At 48.6% G+C, this 15,253-nt stretch overlaps 1 protein-coding gene across 3 annotated transcripts in view; it reads left to right on the top strand.

Moving 5' to 3' along the window:
* Positions 1-15,253, top strand: part of colq (collagen-like tail subunit (single strand of homotrimer) of asymmetric acetylcholinesterase) — a 212,717-nt gene that overhangs the window by 106,687 nt on the left and 90,777 nt on the right. The gene's annotated exons all lie outside the window — the stretch shown is intronic.

Here is a 15,253-nt window from a genome sequence, read left to right on the forward strand (position 1 = left end):
GAGTGAACTCCAAAAACAATTTGGTCTCTGATCATGGAGTCAGCAATATCACCAAAGTTGCAGGACAGCGCTAGCAGGTGGAGGTTAGTTAAGATGGAGTTGAAAGATTCACCTTTACCTTGTAGACGCTGTTTGAATATGTAGCGCTCGACGATTTCATTGGTGTCCACTTCACAGTAACTGTCAAACTTGTCCAGGATGGTCTGAAACTTTGTCTTGTCCTGGCCTTCGGTGAAGTGAAAAGAGTTGAAGAGTGCGATGGCTTGATCACCCGCTGCTGAGAGGAGAAGCGCGATCTTCCTTGCATCAGATGCATCCACGAGGCCTGAAGCTTCGATGTACAGCAGAAACTTTTGCTTGAATGTCCGCCAGTTGGCACTGAGATTGCCAGAGGTCCTGAGCTGGTGAGGAGCCTGAATCTTCTCCATGGTGCCGGGATACAGTTGCTGGTCGTCACGGAACGGACTGAGGTAAACCACCTAGATTAAGCAGTCTCCTGGTAGCATGTCGTGTTATGTACTCTGGGATAACACAGGCTGCAACTGGATGCAGCTTTAACCAAAAGATACTCCTGACCTTGAAGTTAGTTCAATCTGATTTATTGAATCAGTAGCACAGTTGCACAGTTCTCTATGAGTTCGACTCTCTGCTAACCTAAGTGTGGTTACTCTGACTGAACCAGATTAGCTCTTAGCCACGTGCTGGAGGTGTGATACTGTACGTACACCCTGACTCACTCTGTAGATGTTCGTCAGTGGAAAGAGGCGGAGTGTGAGTGCCTTGTGCCTTTTGTAGTGAGCTACCACCCCTGAGTGTCCTGCCTGATCATTGGTCATGAGCTGTTCTCTGTGTTCATTAGCTGCCTGTCTGTGCCTGTCGGGATATCATTATCTGCATGTCTGCATATCATGACGGTGTCTAGTTTGCTGTCGGCTCTGCCAGATCGTCCAGCCGCATCGATGATGCAGTTGAAGTCACTGCCCAGAATGACCGGCATGGAAGTGGTCATTTGTGGGGACCAATGCTGAACAGCGCTTTGCCCAAGGTCTACGAGATGAAGGGGATGAATCCCAAAATGGGTATCTAAGGAAACTGCATATTAGAGTGAGACTAGCTGTCTCGCTCTAATATGCAGATTTGCTAAAAAGTGATCCCACCCACTAAGGACAGGATTTACATCGCAAGGTGTTGCAAGCCAGGTAGATCCTGGGAGCGGGGTCTCTTGTCTTTTATCAACCATGCTGCTCATGGCGTGCTGTTTTTTCGGTGCAGCGTGGCCGCTGGATCGCACCCATAATTTCAAAGGGAATGTATTATGTATCTGAAAAGGAAGAATATTAAAAAGATCTTGGCGCGGGGGAATGGGTTAGAGGAGAGAACACCAACACCAGGGTTCAACTCGGCTCTACCTTTGTTATAATATCTATAATTCTGGAAAAACTCTACATTACTGAAACTGAGACCAGAAGTTTTTATACTGCACTGAATTTAGGGCGATGTGCCCTGTAAGAAGTGCCCGGATTCTGAACCCACAGCCCTTGTGCAATCTTTTGGTTTGGTTCAGGTCGGTCTATGCTGCTGGGTTTTGACATGCGAAGTCCAGATACGAATCAGCCCTGTCTGAGGTTCCAGTTAGAATGGTCAGCTTCACACACAACCCAAGTTCAAACCATAGTCCAAGAAGAGAGGTCTGGTCTGTTAAAAGTGGCTGACTGGGGGACCTAACCGCTCCTTGTTCAGTGTAGGGAGAATTAGAAAACTGTTTCAGAATGAATATCAGCAGGTTATAAGATTACTATTACAGTCAGGTATTAGTAGCAGCTGCATAACAGGTAATGCATGAAGGCCCCGCCTTCTCTAACCTTGTCCTCGCCTGAGGTGTGGTGATCCTCAGGTTAAATCACCACCAATCCACTCTCCCTCTCAAAGGGGAAAGCAGCCTATGGTCATTTTGGACTGTGGCGGCTTTACCTAACGGCTGATTGGGTCACAGCTTTGCGCCTGCGTTTGTCGGGAACTCAAATGGCAACATTGGTACAATATATCGCAAGAGTCAGAAAACGAGAATCTCGCTGCTTTAGTCACGTAATGAATTTCCCGTCCAGAAAGATTGGGAACCCCATTTCAATACATTAACATCACATTAGAGGGCTTCCCTGCTGTATCGTTCCCCCCACATTAGGAATTACCTCACTGCTGAGGTTTGCAACAGGTTTTGCAAAATGTGAACCAAGCGAAGGGAACCCACCGGGAGCACACATTAAGTATGGCCCCCGGGGGAGAGGAGCATGCCCGCAAAGTGCCCTGGCATTGGCCAGACACTCCAGCTTACCAGTGGGCAGTGCCAGGATTCCAGGAGGCAGTGCAAAGCGGGAGACCCTCTGGGGAGCCCATTGGGGGGTTTCCCTTGTGCCTGTGGGTGGAGTTCTCCTTGTGACTCTGGAGGTGTCCCTGTGACTGTGGGGGTGTTTCCCATTGTGCATGAGGGGAGGAGGGGTGGTCTCCAGGTGGGGTGGGCGGAAGAAGTTCCTCATTTCTTATTGGAGATCGGGGCACCCTTTAAAAACTGTGCCCTGAACCTGGGATTCCCGGCATTACTGGCATTTTCTAACCACACCCCACCAATATGATGGCATGGGCTTTGCCTACTGATTTTTTCTTCACAGAGTCCCACACAATGTGGTGAGAAGAACCGGCTGTGCAGCCGGTGAGCTGAACGCCAGTTTTCTCGCCTCAACCAGCAGGGTGCAAAAAAACGGAGAATTCCGCCCATCAGTGAAATATTGCATTGCTCGTGGTTCTGAGGGGATTCTGATGCTCACAATTTTAGTATTGTTCATGTAATGTCAATGAATTACTATTACATTCCGGTGGAATTAAAGATCTCCACCTCTGGTGTTCCCTCGCAAACTGTACCGCCAACCTTTGGATTCCCTGTCCTCACTTTCTCTTCACCTGCTCACAGATCTCTTGATTCTTGGAACTTGTAGCTACTGGTGAATCGAAGAACAAAAAAAACCTAACAAATTGATAGATGTCATGTGGCCAGGCGGCTTGTGATTGGGCATCATATTGACAAATGTCATGTGGTCATAGTTACATGATCAAACTTCCAGGAATGTTTCAAATCAAAGAAGCCAACCATTGGAATCTTCAGATTCATTACCAGTTAGTCAGAAGAATAAATTCCCAACTACCTCAGATCACAGTTGTGATCATGACCATGAACTCTTCTGTTAGCAGGAACATTTAATCCCAACGACTGAAGAATTCCAAAGTTTGTGAAAGTGCATCTTTACTGCCTGCCTGATTTCAGGGGATAAAATAAGATTGTAAGATTGAATTAACAATAGCGTCATTTTCTATTGGAAACCACTTTTACATTTTACATTTCTCCTTTGCATCACAGGAGATTAACTAGTTCACTGATGTTCAGCTTGGATTCCACTTGGCTGCAGACTTCATTACATCCTTGGTTCAAACAGCAAGTCAGCACTTGACTGAGGTTGATACTGAGGAGCCCTAGTAAAACTGAAGTCAATAGGAATCAGGGTGAAAATTCTCCACTTTTCAGAATCATGGGTGAAATTCTCCCCCAACGGCGCGATGTCCGCCGACTGGCGCCAAATACGGCGCCAATCAGACGGGCATCGCGCCGGCCCAAAGGTGCGGAATGCTCCGCATCTTTGGGGGCCAAGCCCCAACATTGAGGGGCTAGGCCGGCGCCGGAGGGATTTCCGCCCCGCCAGCTGGCGGAAATGGCGTTTGTTGCCCCGCCAGCTGGCGGAAATGGCATTTGTTGCCCCGCCAGCTGGCGCGGAAATGCGGCACATGCGCGGGAGCGTCAGCGGCCGCCGACAGTTTCCCGCGCATGCGCAGTGGGGAGAGTCTCTTCCTCCTCCGCCATGGTGGAGGCCGTGGCGGAGGCGGAAGGGAAAGAGTGCCCCCACGCACAGGCCCGCCCGCGGATCGGTGGGCCCCGATCGCGGGCCAGGCCACCGTGGGGGCACCCCCCGGGGTCAGATAGCCCCGCGCCCCCCCCAGGACCCCGCCACGCCGCCTGGTCCCGCCGGTAAATACCAGCTTTGATTTACGCCGGCGGGACAGGCAATTTCTGGGCGGGACTTCGGCCCATTCGGGCCGGAGAATTGTGCGGCGGGTCCCGCCAACCGGCGCGACCCGATTCCCGCCCCCGCCCAATCTCCGGTACCGGAGACTTCGGCGGGGGCAGGGGCGGGATTCACGGCGGCCAACGGCCATTCTCCGACCCGGCGGGGGGTCGGAGATTGACGCCCCATGCCCAGCACAAAGGAGGATTCCTTGGGGTTGTTGGAGACCCATCATCTGAGCCCCAGGGCATCGCTGCAGGTGTTCCTCAGGAAAGTATCTTAGGCCCAAACATATTCAGCTGCTTCATCAATGATTTTCCCTCCAACAACTTGTAAATAATATCTTGCAGCTTTACAAGTCTAAATCCAATTTGGGCAGCCAGATCACAGCATTATGTGTTGTTAGGTAGATCGACTGGATTCCTGCAGCAAATTTAAATGTAGGCCACGTTCAAGCACAATATGGTGAACAGTCTGATCCAGGTGATCACAGTCACGTCTTTTAAATTCCATTTGTGGAAGTGAAATCCTTGCATGAAGAATGCGGGTTCTGTTAAGTGTAGACTACTGTTTTTGAGGGAAGTTGAACCCTCAGGCTGGTAGATAACAACTTTCATGTGATCCGCCCCATTTTTAACTAATGTCATTGCATCGACATATGCAGCGTGACTATTCCCTCGAACATAAGATTGGAAGTGGGGATATTTACTGCTGATTGCAGTGTTCAGTACCATTTACCACTCCTCAATGAAGCAGCCTATACCCATGTTATGCAAGACATGGACAATATTCAGGCTTTAAAGGAGGCATTACAAATGGGTTAACATTAAAAAGTGGACACAGGATGATCATGAGAAAACATTTAGCATCAATCTGCTAGATCTCTGGGATATAATGAATATGTTAATTTTGATTATTTTTGACAGTATGTGTGTAATTGAACTCATTCAGTTAATTGCTTCATTAGTCCAAGGCTTAATGTGATTAAAATGGAAAGATAAAGAAGAATTTTGAAGGATGGATGTGGCTTGTTGTCAGAAACCGTGAAGATCTCTAGTGTGTAAATTAACTGGATTGATGGTGATAAGCTTCTGAAAGTGTAAACAAGTGAATACATTAGTTAATGCCAAGTAAGAAACTTGCCCAAGAGCAAACATCCAAATTGTAATTCGTAAAAATTCACAAGAACTATCAATATATTTAAATGACCTGGATGAAGGTACCAGGGGCTGGTTTAGCACAGGGCTAAATCGCTGGCTTTGAAAGCAGACCAAGGCAGGCCAGCAGCATGGTTCAATTCCCGTACCAGCCTCCCCGAACAGGCGCCGAAATGTGGCGACTAGGGGCTTTTCACAGTAACTTCATTTGAAGCCTACTTGTGACAATAAGCTAATTTCATTTCCAAATTTGCTGATGGAATTCCAAAACTGGGTGGAATTGTGAGTTATGAGGAGGATGCAAGGGTGCTTCAAGGTGATTTATACAAGTTGGCTTCAAGGTGATTTATACAAGTTGAGTGAGTGGGCAAACATATAACAGATATAGTACAATGCAACTAAATGTGAAGGACAGAAAGGAAGAGTATTATCTAAATGGTGATATATAGGGAAGTGTGGATATACAAAGGGTGCCCTTGCAAACCAGTCAATGAAACTGGAGAAGAAGGTGCATCAAGCAATTAGGTAGACAAATGGTATGTTGCCCTTCATTGCAAAAGGATTTGAGTTCAAAAGTAGAGATGTTTTACTGCAGTTATACAGGGCCTTGGTGAGACCACACCTGGAGTACTGTGTACAGTTTTGGTCTCTCTACCTAAGAAGGAATATATTTTCCATAGGGGGAGCACAGCGGAGATTCACTAGGCTGATACCGGGGTTGGCAGGACTGTCCTATGAGGAGAGATTGATTCGACTAGGCCTGTATTCACTGGAATTTAGAAGGATGAGAGGAGATCTGATTGAAATGTATAAAATTCGAACAGGGCTGGACAGACTAGATGCAGGAAGGATGTTTTCCTTGATTGGGGAATATAGAACTGGGGGTACAGTCTCGGGATACGGGGTAGACCATTTTAGACTGAGATGAGGAAATATTTCTTTACTCAAAGGGTAGTGAACCTGTGGAATTCTCTACCACCGAAGGCTGTGGAGGTCAAGTCACTGAATGTTTTTAAGAAACAGATTTTTATATTTTAATGGCACCAAGAGGTATGGGGAGAAAACAAGATCATGGCAATGGGATCGAGGATCAGCCATGGTCATATTGAATGGTGGAGCAGGCTCAAAGGGCCAAATAGCCTACCAATGCTCCTAGTTTCTATATTTTTAAGCAATAGTTCATACCATATAATCTTCAACTTCTCTATTGAACATAATGGAACCTTCACCAGGCCAAGGGCCTAGTTCTTCTGAGCAACAACAATGCTGCGTGCATTGCCTCAGTTCAGAAAGATTCTCCTGATCAGATGCTGCTGTGCATTTCTTACAGGATTTTCAACCTTGGCTGTCAAAAAAGTGCATAGGGCAGTGAACCCTAGGGAACTCTATCAGAGTGGAGTAGAAATGGGGAAGACCAAACATAATCCCATTTTATGGGATTAGCTGTTGTATGGAATGTTTGAGCATCACGTCTTCTTATGGACATTATAAAGTGGTAAGTGGCTAGTATAGGTGAGATGGTACGTGGTTGAGTGGGAAGTCAGTTCGGGGTTAGTCAGGTTGGGTTGGGGGGGGTGATTGATTCTGTGGGACAGTCTCGTTGGGTCAGGGCAGGTCTAGCCTGGTTGGAAGGGGTGGTCAGGTCGAGTCAGCATGGTAGTTGGACTGGTTTGGGCTGGTGGTCAGGAAGTTTGAAGGGCTGTGTGGGGAATGGGGTGGTGTCAGATGTAGAGTTACCCAGGTTTCATACCAGGTTTTCATCTGTCTAACATTCCCTGGGGAACTATCCGAGTAAGTCCCACGGGTCACTCCCAAGTCTCCAACTCTCCGTGAATGTCTGAGCTAGAGTCCTGGTGAGCAGGCGAATTGCCCACCGTAAGGTTCGAGCTCCCAGACAATTCACATGTGGATCTAAGCATCAGGATCGCTGCAGGATGGCTGATACACATCTTCAATTGTATGATTTATTTCTGATTATCAAATACCAGAAGATTTGGTCCAAATTTATTAGGCCCAAATTTATTATTATAACAATCCACAAAACAATAGTTGGATCAGTCCCAAAAGCAATGAATTGTTTTTGAAGATATCTTGATGCGAAGTGCACGAATGCAAATATCATTAATAGTGCAGTGGAATCTCATTATCATGAAGTCTGTAATTTCATAATGTTAAGATCTCCATCCAGGCTGGTAATGCTTTAATCTACAAGCCCCACAAGAACAAACTACAACCCCAAAAACTTCCATCTGTCTGGGATTATAGGAAAGTCTGGAACCAGGGGCGAAATTCTCCCCCAACGGCGTGATGTCCGCCGACTGGCGCCAAAAACGGCGCCAATCAGACGGGCATCGCGCCGGCCCAAAGGTGCGGAATGCTCCGCATTTTTGGGGGCCGAGCCCCAACATTGAGGGGCTAGGCCGGCGCCGGAGGGATTTCCGCCCCGCCAGCTGGCGGAAATGGCGTTTGTTGCCCCGCCAGCTGGTGCGGAAATGTGGCGCATGCGCGGGAGCGTCAGCGGACGCTGACAGTTTCCCGCGCATGCGCAGTGGGGAGAGTCTCTTCCGCCTCCGCCATGGTGGAGGCCGTGGAGGAGGCGGAAGGGAAAGAGTGCCCCCACGGCACAGGCCCGCCCGCGGATCGGTGGGCCCCGATCGCGGGCCAGGCCACCGTGGGGGCATCCCCCGGGGTCAGATCGCCCTACGCCCCCCCCAGGACCCCGGAGCCCGCCCACGTCGCCTGGTCCCGCCGGTAAATACCAGCTTTGATTTACGCCAGCGGGACAGGCAATTTCTGGGCGGGACTTCGGCCCATTCGGGCCGGAGAATTGAGCAGGGGGTCCCGCCAACCGGCGCGGCCCGATTCCCGCCCCCGCCCAATCTCCGGTACCGGAGACTTCGGCGGGGGCGGGATTCACGGCGGCCAACGGCCATTCTCCGACCCGGCGGGGGGTCGGAGAATGACGCCCCTGATCTCTGAATGGTTTTCTCTACCTTCTTCTCAATTGCAACAGGAACACAATGATTATCTCTGTACACAAGTAGGAACATTAATAAGTTATCTCTAATCAGAATAGCCTTTCATTTCAGAAACAAAGGGACAGTTTCCAGCACAACAGTTTAAAACCTGATATTGCTAACACCTTTCTAGGTCTTAGGAGACTTGGGTCTTCTCACTGTGTACGTAGAAACAGCTATCTTTGTCCCTATGTGCAAATTTCTAGAATCTTATTCTGAATTAAACCATCTGAGTCGTTCTTTGAACTTTAACAATTAAACCACCCATGTCTACAGTCAGGCAGTTTATCTTAAGCTTAAAGATACAGTGGCAAACTCATTCTTATAAACCTATAGATATAGTCCTAAAACATAATAATCCGATAAACTTCACCATAGTATTTATAATTACAAAGTATCTCCTTAATTGATTCTGTTGCTGTTTCATTGTGACCAGTGAAAAGGAAATAATAACTTCCTAAAATGTTGACGACGATTAATTTGTTTATTCTTGAGACATTGTTGAAATGAAGCTTCATTGGAATGACAGATTTTTTTTTTCTTTGGAAAGATATATATATGGGCTAAATAAATCCTCAATCCTTCAAGCATTTTCCTGCCTTAACACCAGAGGAAAATGCTTTGAATACGGTGAATGATGGAACAGGCTTGAAGGGCTTACAACCCAGATGGTAATAGGGTAGAGTGTGAAGATTCTCTGGGAATACTTTTATCTTTGGGCAGTGGTACAAAATGGATGATATCGACACCTCATTTTCTTTTCCATTCATATCAATGGAAAAGATTGGATGGGGTGTAGTGTGCCATTGATTCGCTGTCACCCATTTCATACCCCTTCCCCGAACCATTTCACATTTTAGGAGTCACTGCAACCTCAACCTCTCCGTGGTTCAACACATTTTCTGGTGCTGATGACTGGGCTGACCTTTCTTCTGGGTGTCAGGAACACAACTTCAGGACCATTCTGGAGTGCTGACCACCGTATTTCAGTATCACACCTACCAGCTTAATTTTACAGGAGGCGGCCAATTAACAGGCCAATTAACAGGATACTGTTGGGGGAGATGAATCACCAGGGGAAGGCAGTAGTAGCCAGGCTCATGGCACTGTGGCTGGCTCTGCTGCACAGAAGGGCGGGAAAAAGACTGGCAGGGCTATAGTCATAGGGGATTCAATCGTAAGGGGAGTAGACAGGCGTTTCTGTGGTCGAAAACGAGACTCCCGAATGGTATGTTACCTCCCGGGTGCACGGGTCAGGGTTGTCTCAGATCGGCTGCAGGAAATACTGAAGGGGGAGGGTGAACAGCCAGTTGTCGTGGTGCATATAGGCACCAACGATATAGGTAGAAAACGGGATGTGGTCCTACAACCAGAATTTAGGGAGTTAGGAGATAAGTTAAAAAGTAGGACCTCAAAGATAGTAATCTCAGGATTGCTACCAGTGCCACGAGACAGCCAAAGTAGAAATTCAAGAATAGTCAGAATGAATACGTGGCTTGAGAGATGGTGCAGGAGGGAGGGGTTCAGATTTTTGGGACATTGGAACCGGTTCTGGGGGCGGTGGGACCATTACAAATCGGATGGTCTACACCTGGGCAGGACTGGAACCAATGTCCTTGGGGGGTGCTTTTGCTAACACTGTTGGGGAGGTTTTAAACTAATGTGGTAGGGGGATGGTAACCAGATTAGGAAGTTAGAGGTCAGTAAAGAGGCAGCAACTAAAGCCAGTAAGGTACTAGATAATAAACTCAATGTGACTAAGGGGAAGAGTAGACAGGAAAGAGATGATGAACGCAAAGGGACAGGTGGTCTGAGGTGCATTTGTTTCAATGCGAGAAGTGTAGCAGGTAAGGCAGATGAACTTAGGGCTTGGATTAGTACCTGGGAATATGATATTATTGGTATTATTGAGACTTGGTTGAGGGAAGGGCAAGACTGGCAACTAAATATCCCAGGGTATAGATGCTTCAGGAGGGATAGAGAGGGAGGTAAAAGGGGTGGAGGAGTTGCATTACTGGTCAGAGATGATATCACAGCTGTGATTAAGGAGGACATGATGGAGGATTCGAGCACTGAGGCAATATGGGTAGAGTTAAGAAATAGGAAGGGTGCAGTAACATTGTTGGGACTTTACTACAGGCCTCCCAAAAGCGAGCGTGAAGTAGAGGTACAAATATGTAGACAGATTACAGAAAAATGTAGGAGCAATAGGGTGGTCGTGATGGGAGATTTTAACTTCCCCAACATTGAATGGGACTCATGTAGTGTTGGAGGCGTAGATGGAGCAGAATTTGTAAGGAGCATCCAGGAGAGCTTTTTAGAGCAGTATGTAAATAGTCCAACTTGGGAAGGGGTCATACGGGACCTGGTATTGGGGAATGAACCCGGACAGGTGGTTGAAGTTTCAGTCGGTGATTACTTTGGGAATAGCGATCACAATTCCATAAGTTTTAGAATACTCATGGACAAAAACGAGAGTGGTCCTAAAGAAAGAGTGCTAAATTGGGGAAAGGCCAAGTATAACAAAATTCGGCAGGAGCTAGGGAATGTGGATTGGGAGCAGCTGTTTAAGGGTAAATCCACATTTGAAATGGAGTCTTTTAAGGAAAGGTTGATTAGAGTGCAGGACAGACATGTCCCTGTGAAAATAGGGGCTAGAAACGGCAAGATTAAGGAACCATGGATGACGGGTGGAATTGTGAGACTAGCTAAGATGAAAAAGGAAGCATACATAAGATCTAGGCGACTTAAAACTGTTGAAGCTTTGGAGGAATATCGGGATGTAGGACAAATCTCAAACACGCAATAAAGAGGCTAAAAGGGGTCATGAAATATCTTTGGCTAACAGGGTTAAGGAAAATCCCAAAGCCTTTTATTCGTATATAAGGAGCAAGAGGGTAACTAGAGAAAGGATTGGCCCACTCAAAGACAAAAGAGGGAATTTATGCGTGGAGTCAGAGGAAATGGGTCACATTCTTAATGAGTACTTTGCTTCGGTATTCACCAAGGAGAGGGACATGATGGATGTTGAGGCTCGGGATGGATGTTTAAATACTCTAGGTCAAGTCGGCATAAGGAAGGGGGAAGTTTTGGGTATTCTAAAAGGCATTAAGGTGGACAAGTCCCCAGGTCCAGATGGGACCTATCCCAGGTTACTGAGGGAAGTGAGGGACGAAATAGCTCGGGCCTTAACAGATATCTTTGCAGCATCCTTGAGCACGGGTGAGGTCCCGGAGGACTGGAGAATTGCTAATGTTGTCCCTTTGTTTAAGAAGGGTAGCAGGGATAATCCAGGGAATTATAGACCTGTGAGCTTGACGTCAGTGGTAGGCAAACTGTTGAAGAAGATACTGAGGGATAGGATCTATTCACATTTGGAAGAAAATAGACTTATCAGAGACAGGCAGCATGGCTTTGTGCAGGGAAGGTCATGTCTTACAAACCTAATAGAATTCTTTGAGGAAGTGACAAAGTTAATTGATGAGGGAAGGGCTGTAGATGTCATATACATGGACTTCAGTAAGGCGTTTGATAAAGTTTTCCATGGCAGGTTGATGGAAAAAGTGAAGTCGTATGGGGTTCAGGGTGTACTAGCTAGATGGATAAAGAACTGGCTGGGCAACAGGAGACAGAGTAGTGGTGGAAGGGAGTGTCTCAAAATGGAGAAAGGTGACTAGTGGTGTTCCACAGGGATCCGTGCTTGGACCACTGTTGTTTGTGATATACATAAATGATCTGGACGAAGGTATAGGTGGTCTGATTAGCAAGTTTGCAGATGATACTAAGATTGGTGGAGTTGCAGACAGCGAGGAGGACTGTCAGAGAATACAGCAAAATATAGATAGATTGGTGAGTTGGGCAGAGAAATGGCAGATGGTGTTCAATCCAGGCAAATGCGAGGTGATGCATTTTGGAAGATCTAATTCAAGAGCGGACTATACGGTCAATGGAAGAGTCCTGGGGAAAATTGATGTACACAGAGATCTGGGAGTTCAGGTCCATTGTACCCTGAAGGTGGCAACGCAGGTCGATAAAGTGGTCAAGAAGGCATACAGCATGCTTGCCTTCATCGGACGGGGTATTGAGTACAAGAGTCGGCATGTCATGTTACAGTTGTACAGGACTTTGGTTAGGCCACATTTGGAATACTGTGTGCAGTTCTGGTCGCCACATTACCAGAAGGATGTGGATGCTTTAGAGAGGGTGCAAAGGAGGTTCACCAGGATGTTGCCTGGTATGGAGGGCGCTAGCTATGAAGAAAGGTTGAGTAGATTAGGATTATTTTCATTGGAAAGACGGAGGTTGAGGGGGGACCTGATTGAGGTGTACAAAATTATGAGAGGTATGGACAGGGTGGATAGCAACAAGCTTTTTTCCAAGAGTGGGGGTACCAATTACAAGGGGTCACTATTTCAAGGTGAGAGGGGGAAAGTTTAAGGGAGATTTGCGTGGAAAGTTTTTTACGCAGAGGGTGGTGGGTGCCTGGAACGTTTTGCCAGCGGAAGTGGTAGAGGCGGGCACGATAGCATCATTTAAGATGCATCTGGACAGATATATGAACGGGCGGGGAACAGAGGGAAGTAGATCCTTGGAAAATAGAAGACAGGTTTAGCTAAAGGATCTGGATCGGCGCAGGCTGGGAGGGCCGAAGGGCCTGTTCCTGTGCTGTAATTTTCTTTGTTCTTTGTTCTAACCTACACATCTTTGGACTGTGGGAGGAAACCGGAGCATCCGGAGGAAACCCACACAGAGACAGGGAGAAAGTGCAAACTCCAGACAGTCACCCGAGGCCGGAATTGAACCCAGGTCCCTGGTGCTGTGAGGCAGCAGTGCTAACCACGGTACCGCCATACCGCCCTAGTATGAGGTCACCTAACGCAATATCTCCTTATGTGACTCAGTGTCAAACCGTCTTGTCCTTGTACAGTGCTTTGGAGCATTTTGCTACGTATGAATACAGGTTGCTGTTGATTTACCAAGAGCTGACAGAAAATACCCAAACTGCCCCCATACCTGTGAATGCTGCGTAAGAGGATGCTGGTCTGGAAAAGGCAAAAATGGCTTCACTCACCCCACCAAAACCTTCAGATGTGTAATTTGTGGCTTACCCGTAGAGAGAGCAGGGTTTTCACATTGACCATAAATTTAAGAGGGTAAAGAGTGTCCAATGCTGGAAAAGGGCTGAAGTTTGGAGGTGAACATATATCAACTAGGATCCAGGGGCGGGATTCTCCCCTACCCGGCAGGGCGGGGGGTTCCGGCGTAATGGAGTGGCGGGAACCACTCCGGCGTCGGGCCCCCCCAAAGGTGCGGAACTCTCCGCACCTTTAGGGGCCAAGCCCTCACCTTGAAGGGCTCGGCCCGCGCCGGAGTGGTTTCTGCTCCACCGGCTGGCGGGAAAGGCCTTTGGCGCCACACCAGCCGAGGCCGAAAGGTCTTCGCCGGGGACGCATGCGCGGGAGGGTCAGCGGCTGCTGACGTCATCCCCGCACATGCGCAGGGGAGGGGGTCTCTTCCACCTCTGCCATAGTGAAGACCATGGCGAAGGCGGAAGAAAAAGAGTGCCCCCACGGCACAGGCCCGCCCCCGGATCGGTGGGCCCCGATCGCGGGCCAGGCCACCGTGGGGGCACCCTCCGGGTCCAGACCCCCCCCCCCGCCAGGATCCCGGAGCCTGCCATCGCCGCCTTGTCCCGCCGTTCAAAAGGTGGTTTAATCCACGCTGGCGGGACAGGCATTCCAGCAGCGGGAATTCGGCCCATCGCGGGCCGGAGAATTTGCGGGGGTGGGTCCGCTGACCGGCGCTGACCGCAATTCCCGCCCCCGCCGAATCTCTGGTGGCGGAGACTTCGGGACACAGCGGGGGCGGGATTCACGCCAGCCCCCAGCGAATCTCCGACCCGGCGTGGGGTTGGAGAATCCCGCGCCTGACCTTTACAAGAAGCCCCTGAATTGTTGTCAGTGGGAAGCAGTTTTAGTCAAACGAGCAGAGAGCTGTTGAGAGGTTTTTTAAAAAAATAATTTTTATTAAGGTTTTCATAAAATATCAATAACAAAATGAAAAAGGAACCCAACAGGGTTAAGTACAAAACACTGTCTAGAAAAGCAACCCTCCCTACACCCTCCCCCCCCAGTACATAAATAATAAATTAACATTAACACCCCGACTTAACACAACAGGTGGAGACACCCCCTCAGACCCTCCAGTCTAAATAACAGAAACAGAAATAAAGTAAACCCCCTCCCCCCCCGAGTAGCTGCTGCCATTGACCAATGTCTACCATTCTGCCAGGAAGTCTAGGAACTGTTGCCACCGCCTAAAGAACCCTTGTACTGACCCTCTCAAGGCGAATTTCACCCTCTCCAATTTAATGAATCCCGCCATATCGTTGATCCAGGATTCCACGCTTGGGGGCCTCGCATCCTTCCACTGAAGAAGAATCCTTCGCCGGGCTACCAGGGACGCAAAGGCCAGAATACCGGCCTCTTTCGCCTCCTGCACTCCCGGCTCCTCTGCCACCCCAAATATTGCAAGCCCCCAGCCCGGTTTGACCCTGGATCCTACCACCCTTGACACCGTCCTCGCTACGCCCCTCCAAAATCCTCCAGCGCTGGGCATGCCCAGAACATATGGGTGTGATTTGCTGGTCTCCCTGAGCACCTAACACACCTGTCCTCACCCCCAAAGAACCTGCTCATCCTTGTCCCGGTCATGTGTGCCCTGTGCAGCACCTTAAACTGTATGAGGCTGAGCCTCGCGCACGATGAGGAAGAGTTCACCCTCCCTAGGGCATCTGCCCACGTCCCTTCCTCAATCTCCTCTCCCAACTCCTCCTCCCACTTACCTTTCAACTCCTCCTCCTCCTCCTCCTGCATCACCTGGTAAGTTTCCGAGATCTCCCCCCCCCCCCAAGAGCACCCTGTGTGTGGCAGTAGCCGCGGGAATTCCACCACCTGCAGTCTGGAAAACG

Source organism: Scyliorhinus torazame, chromosome 6 (genome assembly GCF_047496885.1).
Source record: "Scyliorhinus torazame isolate Kashiwa2021f chromosome 6, sScyTor2.1, whole genome shotgun sequence".
Classification (NCBI taxonomy): domain Eukaryota; kingdom Metazoa; phylum Chordata; class Chondrichthyes; order Carcharhiniformes; family Scyliorhinidae; genus Scyliorhinus; species Scyliorhinus torazame.